Source organism: Cricetulus griseus (genome assembly GCF_003668045.3).
Source record: "Cricetulus griseus strain 17A/GY chromosome 1 unlocalized genomic scaffold, alternate assembly CriGri-PICRH-1.0 chr1_0, whole genome shotgun sequence".
Lineage (NCBI taxonomy): Eukaryota > Metazoa > Chordata > Mammalia > Rodentia > Cricetidae > Cricetulus > Cricetulus griseus.
The window spans coordinates 84,234,066-84,248,057 of NW_023276806.1; positions in this window are offsets into that span (position 1 = coordinate 84,234,066).

Here is a 13,992-nt window from a genome sequence, read left to right on the forward strand (position 1 = left end):
CACTAGTGTTGTCTCTGAATGGTAGAGTACTTGCCTAGCATGCATGAGGCCCTGGGTTTGATCCCCAGCACTGTCAAAAGAAAAAGGCATTATCTTTAAAATATTGTATGCACTTTCTGTGTATGTAATACTAAAGGTACATTCAGGAAGACTAAGCACAAAATAATTGATATATTCCATCATTTATATTTTTCTAGTTTAATAATTAACAAAGTACTTGTATATGCTTATTTATGCCCGAGTTATGTTGATTACATTCCAGTTTTTTTTATTTCTTTATTCCTGATTCTTTAGTATAGTTATTGATGCTTATAATAAAGCCTGGAGTTATTTACAATGTATGTTATTGTTAGAAATTTGTTCTGTAAATTGTAAAGTATCTCCCATAGTTTATAAAATAAAAATACATAAGGATGGATTTAGGGAAATGTTACATCGCAGGCACTTGTATACCAAAGTTGATAGCATCATTCAAATAACAACAGCTGGGAACAACTGAGATGACCATCCACTGGCATTTCATAAAGCAATGTGGTATTCTCGTGCAGTGGAATTATTCCCTCCTGAAAGGATTGAACTGTGACACATGCAGCAACATAGATGTGCCTTGGGAAACTTATTCTAAGTGAAGTGAACAGACCGCAGAAGTCAGTCCTGAGATTGTGCTTACATGAGGCACCTAGAATAAACAAGTTCTTCCAGGCAGAAAAGAGAGGAGAAGAACAGGGAATGAGAAGATTGGAGTTTTATTGTGTAATGTTCAGAGTTTCTTTTTGGAGTAAGTTCTAGAAATGGATAATGATGATGGTTGCATAACATTGTGGATGTTAATGAAACCCAACTGTCCTCTTAAAAAGAATTAAAATGATACATTTTATTTTATTTTATTTTTTTTAACCATATTGAGAAAGAGATGGGCAAATTCTCTTTTCTTTATTCCTCTCTTGACTTGAGAGTGTCTGAGCTCTTAAGACCTAGAGTCTGAGTTTTCAAAACTGGCCCCCTCAGTGGGTAAAGCTGTTTGGCTGGCCTTAATCTAGTATAATTCCAAATTACTGTCCACCAAAGCTTTTTAACAGTGACACGGACATCCCTCTAAAGTGTCTCTGCACCTGTTCTTCCAGTCGATGCATTATGGAGCTCACGCACACTCAACCTGGAAACATTGCCTCTTCCCCTCCATTGTAATTTCTCATGTAGGTTTCCTTCCCAATATATTCCTTTTCTTTTATGAAATGTTGAACTGTTTAATTCTTGGTCCAGAATTTGGATACAAGAGTGTGTTCATTTCATGAAATCTGAGGAATTTACTTATATGTTATACATGTTTTCTACATTGTTAAATTTCATTGTAATGTTTAAAAGGAAAAAAATGGTTAAAAGGTTAAATTTTATGTTTAGTATATTTTACCACAATAAAAAAGTAAAAAAAAAAATGAAGTATGTCTGTATTCTGTGATATTTTACAATTAATTCAGTTTTGACACAGACTACCTAGAGTTAGCAATAGACACCACAAAGGCCATGGACCACAGCTGAATTGCCTTAAGTTTCAGAGTCCCCAGACTGCCTGCCCTTGTGTCTGACATGGCTATACATCTGGGGTTCCCATAAGTCCCTCTATTTCAAGTTTGATAATTCAATAGTTTTTTGTAGAACTCACTGGAAGTCTTAATTTATTTAGAAGGATAAATGGAAATGTAAACAGGCACAAAGTTGAGGCACATGGAGCACCGCCTGGGGAAAAGGAAGATCACAACAGAATTTCCACACACTGATCTTGTTGAATTCAGGAGACTGACCAGCTGCCCCACCCATGAATGTGCTCAACAGGAAGCTTCTTCCCCAAGTCTTGATGTCTTAGGGTTTTCTGTTTTGTTTTTAAATCAAAGTTTGATTACATATGCATAATTGATTAAAACATTGGCTTTTGTCTTAGTGTTTCTATCCCTGTGATCAAACACCATGACCAAAAGCAATTTGGGAAGAAAAGGGTTTATTTCAGTTTCATTTCATATCACAGTCCATCATTGAAGGAAGTCTTGTCAGGAACTCAAACAGGGCAGGAACTTGGAAACTGGAACTAATGTGGTGTTGTTGCTTACTGGCTTATAGTAGCCCAGAACTAATTCCTCCCCAGAGGTTGTACCACTCACAATGGGCTGGGCCCTCCCATGTCAATCACTGATTAAGAAAATGCTCTACAGGCTTGCCAACAGGTGAATCTTATGGAGGCATTTTCTCAATTGAGACTCTCTCTTTCCAAATAACTCTAACTTATGTCAAGTTGACATTATAAACTAGCCAGGACAGCCATGCAGTTGAACTTTGTCTCTAGGACCCCACCTACTTCTTCCCTGTGGTTGGTTTTTCTGGCAACCACACCCTGTCTAGATTCCTTTCCCAGAAGTCACCCCGTTTATTATAGTAGATACCCTATTTTCAGGACAGTTCTGGAACTTGGGAAATTCTGTGCCAATTACCCTCCTTTTTCAAACCCCCAAAGCTCAGGTAGATTCTTTATTATAGGCAACCCCCTGGTCTTTGACACACTATCTTTTAAAGTTAAAAAAAAAAAAAACCAACAACAACAAAAAATTCATACCCTGCAGAGCATAGCAAAAACATTTGTAATTTCTCAGTGCAGCTGGAAACACTGATATTGGACTCTTCACCAACCAGGCCAGCATGCATCACCAATTGTATATAAATGTACTTAAAGGAAGATGCTGGTGTATTACATCTAGTCTCTGTTAGTATGGACCTTTATCATTTTAATGTCCAGCCTACCTCACAGATAGATTCCCTCGGGTTTGCAAGCATCAGTTAGGTCTTGTCAACTTCCAAAATGAGGAGAGGTCTTAGCAACACATGTGTCACCCCTTCAGTTATCAGGTATAACTAAGACACTATCATGTCCTCCTCTAAGCCTCCTTTGAAGCATTAATATAATCTTGGCATTCTCAATTTAATCTAATGATTCATCCCTGTATCCTTAAGTACCAATATTGCTTCTCTATATCATACATTTTCACACTTTTGGAAATGGCATTGACCATCGTGCTGATCTAGATTATAAACGGTACTGGTCTTTCAAGTACTTCTCCCGCTCTTTCCCCTCTCCAGCCTGGCTGTATAGGATTGGCTTAGTCTCGGAGAGTTGATGAAGAATAGGCCTTAATCAGTCTTCGAATGTGTTTGGTAGAACACACCAGTAAAGTCATATTGACAAACTTTGTGGGGACCTTGGTCCCGTACCCACCAGGAGAGGAAGAGATTCCTTCTACACCCACTGGAAGAAGCGATAGGAAGAAGACAATATAAAAATAAATTCAACAACAGAAAAATCAATATGACACAACCAGAGTCTAGGAACCCTACACCAGCAAGACCTGAGCATCACAAAGCAGATGAAGCAGAAGAGAATGACCTTAAAAACATCTTCATGAAAATGATAGATGGCCTCAAAGAGGATATGACAAGTACTTCTCCCTCAGTCTACTCCATACAGTGTAAGATTACATTAAATATAGAATTATAGTGCTATATCTATCAATAAACAACACAATACTGGTTAACCTATAGAGTGCCATGGCTTGAATGTCTTCTTCAAATCTCGTGTTGAAATTTAATTGGTACAGTGAAGGTATTAGGAGATAGGACCTTTAAGAAGTGTTTAAGGAATGAGGACCCCACCCTCAACAAATACACTGGTGCCTTAACAAGAGAGTGGAGTTGTTAGAAAAGTGTTCTCCCATAACACAGATGTGTGTTTCTTTGCTGAGCAAGGAATCTCTCCATATAGAATGGGCTCCACTGAGTCAGTTTGTGTATTAGTGTTAGATCTTGGACCCACTGCCAGTGGCTTCATATGTTGCCCAAGTCACACCGGTGTCACCTATATAAAAGGAGTCTAGTTTAGTATCATGCAGGTTCCCCATTTGTCAGACCTGAGTCTGTGGTCTCTCACTAGCTCAGGTCAGCTGATTCTATGGGTTTCCCCATCATGGTCTTGACTCCTTTGTTCATAATATTGCTACTCCCTCACTTCAGTTGTACTCCAGGAGCTTGGCCCATTGGTTAGTTGTGGATTTCTGCATCTGCTTCCATCTGTTTCTGGAAGAGGGTCCTAGCTTCTCTGGGGTTGTGGATTGTAGGCTGAATATCTTTTGCTTTATGTCTGGTATCCGCTTATGAGTGACTACACACTATATTTATCTTTCTGGTTTTATATATGTGCTTCTTACTTTGCACCTCCTTACATATCCAAATGAGCCGTCTTCTTTAATGCTGAGTCTGCTACTAGCTCTCAATTCTATTGGTAAAATTACATTGTACCTTTATCAGCTGGTTGTAGCACAGTTACAGTTTCATATCATGGATGACTAGTTTCCACCTATGGTTTCATATGTAGAAATTTAATCCCTACTGTTTGGTATAGCCAGTGATTATGTGCTATGGTTTGAAGGTCCCCAGAAGCTTCATGCATTGAAAATTAACCTCCATTGCTAGGTATTTAGAGGGTGAAAACAACCTAGCTGGCATTTACAGATGGACCTGGGAGGTAGGGTTAGATAAAATCACTAACATGGCATCTTGGTGATGGGGGTCCTTGATAAGAAGAGGGGCAAAGACTAGAGGACAAACACATACATGCACACTCCCTATCGTATGCTGTGTAATGTTCTGTATGCCTTGGGGTTCACCCAGCAGGAGGACCATTGCCAACTGAGAGCCCCAGAGCCTCCAAGACTGGGAGCTGAGTAAAGCAGGCTGGTCAGGTGATTAGCAACAGAAAGTGGACTAATATGGTAACCATCCAGAAACAAAGGCTCCTCCAGCTGTCTGAATTCAGCTTTTCTCTTTGCCATTGGTATTATTATGAATCAGAACCACTCAAGCAAGTCTTGTCACGGCACAAATGTGTTCTAACCACAATTTTCTGGCCCCAGCTGCTGTCCTACACCTCAATTTTGAAATGAACTATTGATGAATTAGTGTCAGATCCCACAAGTTAAAGAGTGCTAGAATGATTTCATGGAACCCACCAAAACACTGGCTATAATTTGAGTTTTAACATGCAAAATGCAATTTAAGAGTAACCAAAAGAGAGAAAGGCACCTGCTGAATTCCCAGTGGGGATGAGGTGGGGATGTAGATGGGGAGTGAGTGAGACCAGATCCTTTCAGAGCTTCCATGTCTGTCCTTATGGAATGTGCTTGTCATCTTTCCAGGACATCGGTGTATTTACTAGTCCACCCCAGTGTTCTCACATCTGTTTTGATTATTTAATCAGGGTTTTATTATACAGGCATGACTCGATAACCCACTGACCAAATAAATGAACTCAATCTCCAAACCCATTTTGTCCCCTGGAGTCCAGATGACTGAAAGCTCTAGCCCACTAATCACATGGATGGCACTTCAGGTGGCTCCCATCTTGAGTGCCTTACTAGCATACCAAAGTCATGTCTGTCACTCAGGATATTCACAAGGACCAGTTATATTCTGTTCTGTGTCAGAGAGTCATGTTTCCTGTCATCTTGAACATTGTGTTTTTGGTGATTCTGTCTTACATTAAAAAATATTTTAAGCCAGGCGTGGTGGTACATACCTATAATATTAGTACTCTGGAGGCAGCAGAAGGAGAGCTGGTCTACATAGAGAATTCAGGTCAGTCAGGTCAGTCAAAATATGCAATAAAAGTAAAAAAGAAACAGACACCCCACCACTCCACATTTATCATAGAAGCTTCTCAGTTTCTTCAACACTAAACTCTTATCATTTTGATAGAATTGTGATATATATATATATATTATATTATATATATATATATGTATTTTATAAACATATCAAGTGAAGAAGAATGCCTGTCACTGGTTCCTGCTATAGATTCATATTTCCAAGGCAATAGTATGGACTAGTGTGAATTCTAACTGGTGTTAGTAATAAAAACTCAGAGTCAGCTATCAGGGAATGAAAGCTGAAAGATCAGAGAAGCAGAATAGCCAGACACTAGAGAGTTCTTTTCTCTACCATTGCTCAGACCAAAGGGGCGATCCTGTCTTCAGATTGCATCCTGAGACTGACTGCCTCAGACTGCACTGCTCCTCAGACTGCTTCCTCAGACTGTCTGCTTCAGATTGCCATGAGCTCCTGTCTCCTCCCAACTTTATGTTCCTCTCTCTGCCCATCATACCCCTTCCTGTCTCCATTGCCTTAGTGCTAGGATTAAAGGTGTGAGCCACCACTGCTTGTTTGTATTTCTCCTTTAGACTGGATCAATTTCGTGTAGTCCAGGGTGGCCTTAAACTAACAGAGATCTGTCTGCCTCTGTCTCCTGAGTGCTGGGATTAAAGGTGGGAGCCACCACTGCCTGGCGGTGCACTCTGACCTTCAAGCAAGCTTTATTTGTTAGATCATAAAATATCACCACAGTATGGTATACAGAATAGAACACATGTCTTAAGTTTTACTCATGTTCATGATTTTGCATATGTACATGCTGTGCATGTGTGCATATGTGCATGTGTGCATATGTGCATATGTGCATGTGTGTGTGCATGCATGCATATGTGCAGGTGTGTGCATATGTGCATATGTGCATGTGTGTGTGCATATGTGCATATGTGTATGTGTGTATGCATGCGTGCATATGTGCATGTGTGCATATGTGCATGTGTGTGAGCATGTGTGTGTGCATGTGTGCATATGCTCGTGTGTGTGTGTGCATGTGTGTGTGTAGTAGAGGTTCAAGGTTGACACTGGTGTCTCCCTGATCACTCTTCATCTTGATTGTTTCAGTCAGGGTCTCTTGTGGGACCTGAAGATCATCAATTCAGCCAGGCTGGGTGGCCAGGGAGCTACAGGGATTCGTCTCTCTGTCTACCTCTGACCCCAAGGCTGGGGTTACAGCACAGGCTACCATGCCTGGTTTCTTACACTCATTCTGAGGATCAGAGCTCAGAAGGCACATTATAACTGAGCTAGCTCTCCAGCCTCTGCTCTGATACGTTTTAAAGCACATATATTTTAGGATATGATTCACTATAGTAAAAAAAAAATTAGTGAAAGGCTATTGTAGAATATCTTCAAACTTCTCTTTGTACATACAGACCATGTATGCCTTTTGACAGGGGCTATTGCCTGGCATGTGTAAGTCCATGAGTGAGATCCCCACTGTGACGAAAAGCAAACATCAAAAAGACACATTATGCTTTTCTGAAAGCAAAGTTAGTATGCTATATAAATCCTGTCCAGGGCCACACTGTACCTTAGGTCCATTTCCCTTAAAATCTTATTAATAATGAAAGGAAATAGTATCATGTACATACCACAGAAGATGTTATGCAATAAGAAAATAAACAGACTAATATCCTTTGCTGAAATATCCTTGTTGATCTGTGGATAAGTCTGTGGGAAATCGCTGGTGGGAGCTTAGCTCCATGTACACAACAAAGAGAAGCGGCCACCTCTGCTCTCTAGACCAGATCCTGCACCTTCTGCTCTAGCCTGCGCAGCCGCAGTAGCGTCTTCATGCTGGTAAACCATCTTCAGATTCCAAAATGTATGTGACTTGCCTAACCTTTTACAGCTCTAACAAAACCATTTTTCAAGCTGCTGGAGTATTGTCACCTAGCCATGGCAGCCCTGTGTGCCACATGCTCACCATAGACTTCGCATAAGATTTTAAATGTAGTGACTTTTAAGGTGGATTCTTTCATAAACACTCCAGTACATTTTGAGACAGTTCAATGTTTCAGATAGTTTCATGTGTTCTAGGCTGTCTGAAACTCACTTGTACTAAAATAATCCACAGCAAAACACCTTTATGCAATTTCAATGGAGAAACAATATAATTTGGTGAAAATTATTTACAATACATTCTTTTTCTTGTGAGTACAAAATGTCTCTAAGCCTATCTTCATTTTGGGAATATTATCACCAAAAGAGGATTTAAACAAATTGCTTCAAAAGCAGTTAAAACATTTACACAAGGTGTATTTTTTTTCTCAATTCAACCAGAGCTGAATCAGAACTGTTTGTAGTGGATAGATGAATAAATATATTTCCTTCTATAAGAAATCAATGAATCAGAATTCACAGGCCAAGAGCCTACACACGTCTAGCATTAGGTTAGACTGTATTTAGGTGCAGTGACCCATGCCTATCTTAGCACAGGGAAGGTTGAGGCAGGGGCATTATGAGTGTGAAGTCAGCCTAATCTATATAGACCTAATCTATATAGGTCTATCTATAGACCTGTTTTTTTCCTTCACTGAAGATAGTTTTATTTAAAAAATGATAGAAGATTATTTCTCATTGTCTATGCAGTCTGAAACTATTACTATATATCATTAAATTGTTTTATTTTTTATTCATTTTACATACCAACCTCAGTTCCCTCTCCCTCCCCTCATTCCCCTCCCCACATGTTCCCCCATTCTACCCCATCCACTTCTCAGGAAAGGTAAGGTCTCCATTGGGAAGTCAACAAAGCCTGGCACATAGAGTTGAGGCTGGACCAACCCCCTATACCCCTACCCTTATCAAGTTTGAGCAAGGCATCCCACAGTATGACTTCAAAAAGCCAGCTCGTGAACCAGGGGCAGATCCTGGTCCCACTGCCAGAGTTCTCACAAACAGACCAGACTACAAAACTGTGGCTCACATGCAGAGGGACTGGTTCAGTCCCATGAAGGCTCCCCAGTTGTTGGTCCAGAGCTCCCGAGCTTCTACAAGTTCAGGTCAACTGTCTCTGTGGTTTTCCCATTATGATCTTGAACCCCTCTCCCCTTGCTCATACATTCCTCCTCCCTCTCCTTGACTGCACTCCCATAGCTCGGTTTGGTGTGTGGATGTGGATCTCTGCATCTGCTTTGACAGTCACTGAATGAAGATACAATGGTGACAATTAGTATAGTAACAAATATGACCACAGGGAAGGCTAGCTCAGGCACCATCACCATTGCTAGGGGGCTTATCTGGAGTTATCCCTGTGGACCCATGAAAACTTCCGTAGCATCAGGTCTCTCCCTAGCTCCATAATGGCTCCCTCTATCTAGGAAATCTCATCTATTTCTCTTTCCCAAGGTGATCCATGTATCCTTCTTATGGTCCTCCTTGTTACCTAGAGTCTCTGGTCTGGTTATCCTTGCTTTACATTTAGTATCCAATTATGAGTGAGTACATCCCATGTTTGTCTTTGTAGATCTGGGTTACCTCTCCCAGAATGATTTTTTTTCCTACTTCCATCTATTTGCCTGCAAATATGTCATTGCCTTTTACAGTTGAGTAATACTCCAATGTACAAATGTACCACATTTACTTTAACCATTCTTTGGTTGAGGGGCATTTAATCCCAAGTGCTGGGATTAAAGGAATTTGCCACCACCACTGCCTGGCTTAGGGAAGTGGTATTTATCAAGAAATTTGTCCATTTCTTTCAGATTTTCCAATTTTGTGCAGTACAGGTTTTTGAAATAGGACCTGATGATTCTCTGTATTTTCTCTGGGTCTGTTGTTATGTCCTCCTTTTTGTTTCTGATTTTGTTAATTTGGATATTTTATCTCTGCCTTTTAGTTAGTATGGATAAGGGTTTATCTATTTTGTTGATTTTTCTTGGAGAACCAACTGTTTCCTTGATTGTTTGTATAGTTCTCTTTGTTTCTATTTTATTGATTTCAGCTCTCAGTTGATTATTTTCTACCATCTACTCTACTGATTCTTTTTGTTCTAGAGCTTTCAGGAGTGCTGCTAAGTCACTTGTATGAGATCTCTCCAAATTTGTCATGAAGGCACTTAGTGCTATGAACTTTCCTATTAGCACCCTTTAATTGTGTTCCTTAAGTTTGGGTGTGTTGTGCATTCATTTTTCATTGAATTCTTGGAAGTTTTTAACTTCATTTTTTCCTTGACACAGTGGTAACTAAGTAGAGTTTCCATAAGTTTGTAGGCTTTCTATTTTTTATGTTTTGTTGAAAATCCAGCTTCAGTCCATGGTGGTCTGAAAAGATACAGGGTTTATTTCAACCTTTTTTTTTAAAAAATCTATTGAGAGTTTCTTGCGGCCGAGTATATGATCCACTTAGGAAAAGGTTCCATGCGGTGCTGAGAAGAAGGTATATTCTTTTGCGTTTGGGTGAAATGTTCTATACATATTTGTTAGGTCCATTTGAGTCATAACGTCTGTTAATTTCTCTCTGTTTAATTTCTGTCTGGATGACCTGTCCATTGGTGAGAGTGGGGTGTTAAAGCCCCACCATTATTGTGTGGGTTTTATATGTGATTTAGGTTTTAGTAACATTTCTTTTACAAATGTGGGTGCCCTTGTATTTAGGGCATAGATGTTGAGGATTAAGAATCATTTTGGTGGATTTTTCCTTTGATGAACATGAAATGCCCTTCTCTATCTCTTTTGATTAATTTTGATGGGAAGTCTTTTTGTTAGATATTAAGATAGCTACACAAGCTTGCTTTTTTAGGTTCATTTGATTGGAAAATCTTTTTCTAACCCTTTACTCTGAGGTAATGTTTATCTTTGATATTGAGGTGTGTTTCTCGTAGTAGCAGAATATTGGATACCGTTTCCATATCCAATCCATTAGCCTGTGTCTTTTTATTGGTAAATTGAGTCCATTGATAATGAGGTTTATTAATGACAAATGATGGTTAATTCCTGTTATTTTGTTGCTGCTAGTGGTGTGTGTGTGTGTGTGTATGTGTGTGTGTAGTCTGGGATTTTTGAGAAGGCTTAAAGGGGTTTAATGGGCAGTGTCTTACTAGTTCCTAGGACCAGTCTGACCTCCCATAAGGCTACTGGGTCTATGAGCCCTAGTTTGGAGCCTAGGGGTGGGGGCCATGAGTCATTTTTTCAAACATCTTTTATCATTGAACATGTCTCCATCCTACACATAATTTGAAGTCATTGTAGATTTCCATACACATTCTATGATATTTTTAATAATGGTTCCTTTAAATAACAAATAGTGACTTCCTTATTTTGTTTGTGAAAAAGAAAAGAGGCCAATGTACAATAAACCGGCCTCTTTGATTTATATGACAAAATAAAAGTGCTGCATCTTCAGGGTTCCTATTGTTGTGCCTCCACGGGAGTGCACAAGACACCAAATCCCAATTTTCTGTACATGTGTCTTTCTGCCCTTTATTCATTTCCTGTCACCCTGGTCATGTTTCCAGGACCAAGCTATGCAGGATGAGGCATACAGCTAGTATTGTTAACTTGAAGTTACTATTGCTTTGTCATGATAAAAATGAAGTCACTTCCACAGCATGTGCCTATATTTAAGGACATGCTCATGCCCATCTTTTATTTTGTCAGGTTTTACCCATTAAGCATGTCTATATCATACAAATAATTGGGAATTGTTATAGATATTACCCAATAAGAAAGACTAAAATGCAAATTGGTACCAAATGTTAAATTAGAGCAAGCTAGAAGTCATGCTATTAAGTTTTTCACTGCAAAATGTATGGTACACACTTGTAATCACAGTACCTGGGAGGCAGAGACAAGGGGATCAGACATTTAAGCCATCTTTTGATACATATGGAGTTTAAGACCAGCATCCTGGGATACAAGAAACTCCATTTTAAAAATCCAGAAAGAATAAAAGAAAGGGAGAAGGAGGTGGTGCAAGAAAAATAAATGATGGTCACAGGAATAGATAAATTGATTAATATTTGTAATGCACTGTTCCTAGGGAGACATGATCAAACATTTACTCATCCAAGATAGCGAGTCAGCAACAGAACAAAGTAAGACTACCAAAGTCCAACTTGGTGAACAAATTAGTTTACTGGGATTACATATGGGAATACACAGAGGACTCAATGGCCACCAAAAGCCCACTCCAATATGGGTGATTATTCATGAAAGCTGGAACCCTGTAGCACTACTTGTAGGCAGCATGACAGGTCTGAGACACTCTTCTCCTCAGCAGTCTCTACAGTTTATATAATGTTGGGAAAGGAGGAGCTTTGTAAATCTTGTAAGCTTCTAGAGTATTACAGGAAGAAACTTACAGGAATTTTCAATTCAATTCAAAGGCAATTGCTACACAACACTCGAAAGCATAAAGCCGACCCAGCAAGATTCTTGAGAATCCTCATGAAGAAGCTGAGGTCACTTAAGATGTAACTAGGACTTGTTAAGAGCCAGAAGCTATCAGAATGCTCCCACAAACACAGAGAGGCTGATGAACAAATAGACAGCAAGTGGACATAATGTCCACAGAACACTTGGCACCAGCAGAGAGTCAAACAGACATGAGGAAGCTGCTTCGAACACCTAGAACAAAATCGGAATTTATGGAAGATGGAGTAGCTCTCAGAGCTCCCACAAACACTTAAAAAGAGACTGTAAGGTGATAATGTCCATAGAAAAATAAGGAACACTCCAGAGCATGAAACAGAACTGGTAGAAAAGCATATTTGGAGACTTCTAGGGTCAATGGGAAAAGTGCAAAAAAAAAAAAAAAAAAAAAAGAGCTAAAATGTACTAAATCATTATTAAAATCCAAAAGGAAGCTAAAGCATTAAGAACTTCATGTCTCCCAAACTGAAGTGTGGGAAAAGCAAAACCTTGAAGAGGCAGAGCCCAGGAAGACAGCAAAAACCAAGGATACTAGAACAAAAGTGTCCTCATTTTGAAAACAGCCCCATTCCTGCCTAATGAGCCCCCTCTTTCCCAGGACCAACACTTTCAACTTCCTGAAGTCAGTATCACAAATAGCCTTCCCTCCCACTGCCCCTTGGCTCACCCTCTCCCCAGCCCTATAAAAACCTTAGCCTGTGAGGGAAGTTGGCTCTTGAACTATCTATCTTCTAATGAGAGCCCTTCTCAGGTTTACACAGCTGTTGAGCTGCCTCATCTGTCTTTTCTTTTTACAAAGGGCCCTAGAAACCCCCCCCTCCCCAGCAAACTGTGGAGCCAAAAAGCCAAAGAACCCAGGAAAGCTCCTGGAAAGAAATGTCTGTCAGTTGAATCTTTGACAACACTCAAGAGGCTTCTGAGATCTTCTTTGGGTAAGACTGAACCCAAAGGAACTAGACAAGGACCATCAGACAAAAGTAAAGAAAAGGACAACAGAGAGGCCTTGATAGATGTCAAGAACCTCCTGACAATTCCAAAGTGGAACTGTGAATCACTAGGAAACATATCATGCATCAAGAGACTGATGAGAGCTCTTGGAAAGTCCAAGAGATCCTGGAGACATTAAAAAGCTTATAGACACACCAGTTTTAGAGAATTTGTTTATGGGAAGAAACTCTTATCATAGATTCAGATATAAGAGAAAGCAGAAGAACTTCTGCCTGGAATACCTGTCATACAGAGTTGCTGTGGTTCTTTCAGTTCAAGTTGCTTGCATAGGTTTTTCAGTCAAAAGCACATGTAGGTGACTATCTAAAACGCTGACCATCAACAATACTGATCATCAACAATATTGGTCATTGCCATCTAAAGCACTGGTCATCTAAAACACTGGACGTCTATAACATTGACTATCTACATTGACTATCTATCACACTGACCATCTATAACATTGACCATCTAAAATATTGACCATCTACAATATTTTAAATGAAATGTTGAGCCAAGTAGGAGTTGTTTTATTGAAACTGTCAAGCAATAAAGAAAAGGTCAGTTGAAGACTTTCTGGGACAGAGACATGCAGAACAGAACCAAAGGAAAAATGATGTTTTCAAGTCAAATACATTAGAAGTGAAGACACATTCCATAAAGAAGAAAAAAAAAGGATGGACTAGGATCCCAGTCAAGAAGACTCTTGTGACTAAGAATCCAAAACTATCTGGTGGAGGCACACACCTTTGATCCTCCAGCACTTAGGAGGCAGAGGCAGGCAGATATCTGTGAGTTTGAAGAAAGCCTGGTTTACAAAGAGAGTTCCAGGACAAACAGAGCTGTTAGACAGAGGAAACCTGTCTTGAAATAAAAAGGAGGAGGAGGA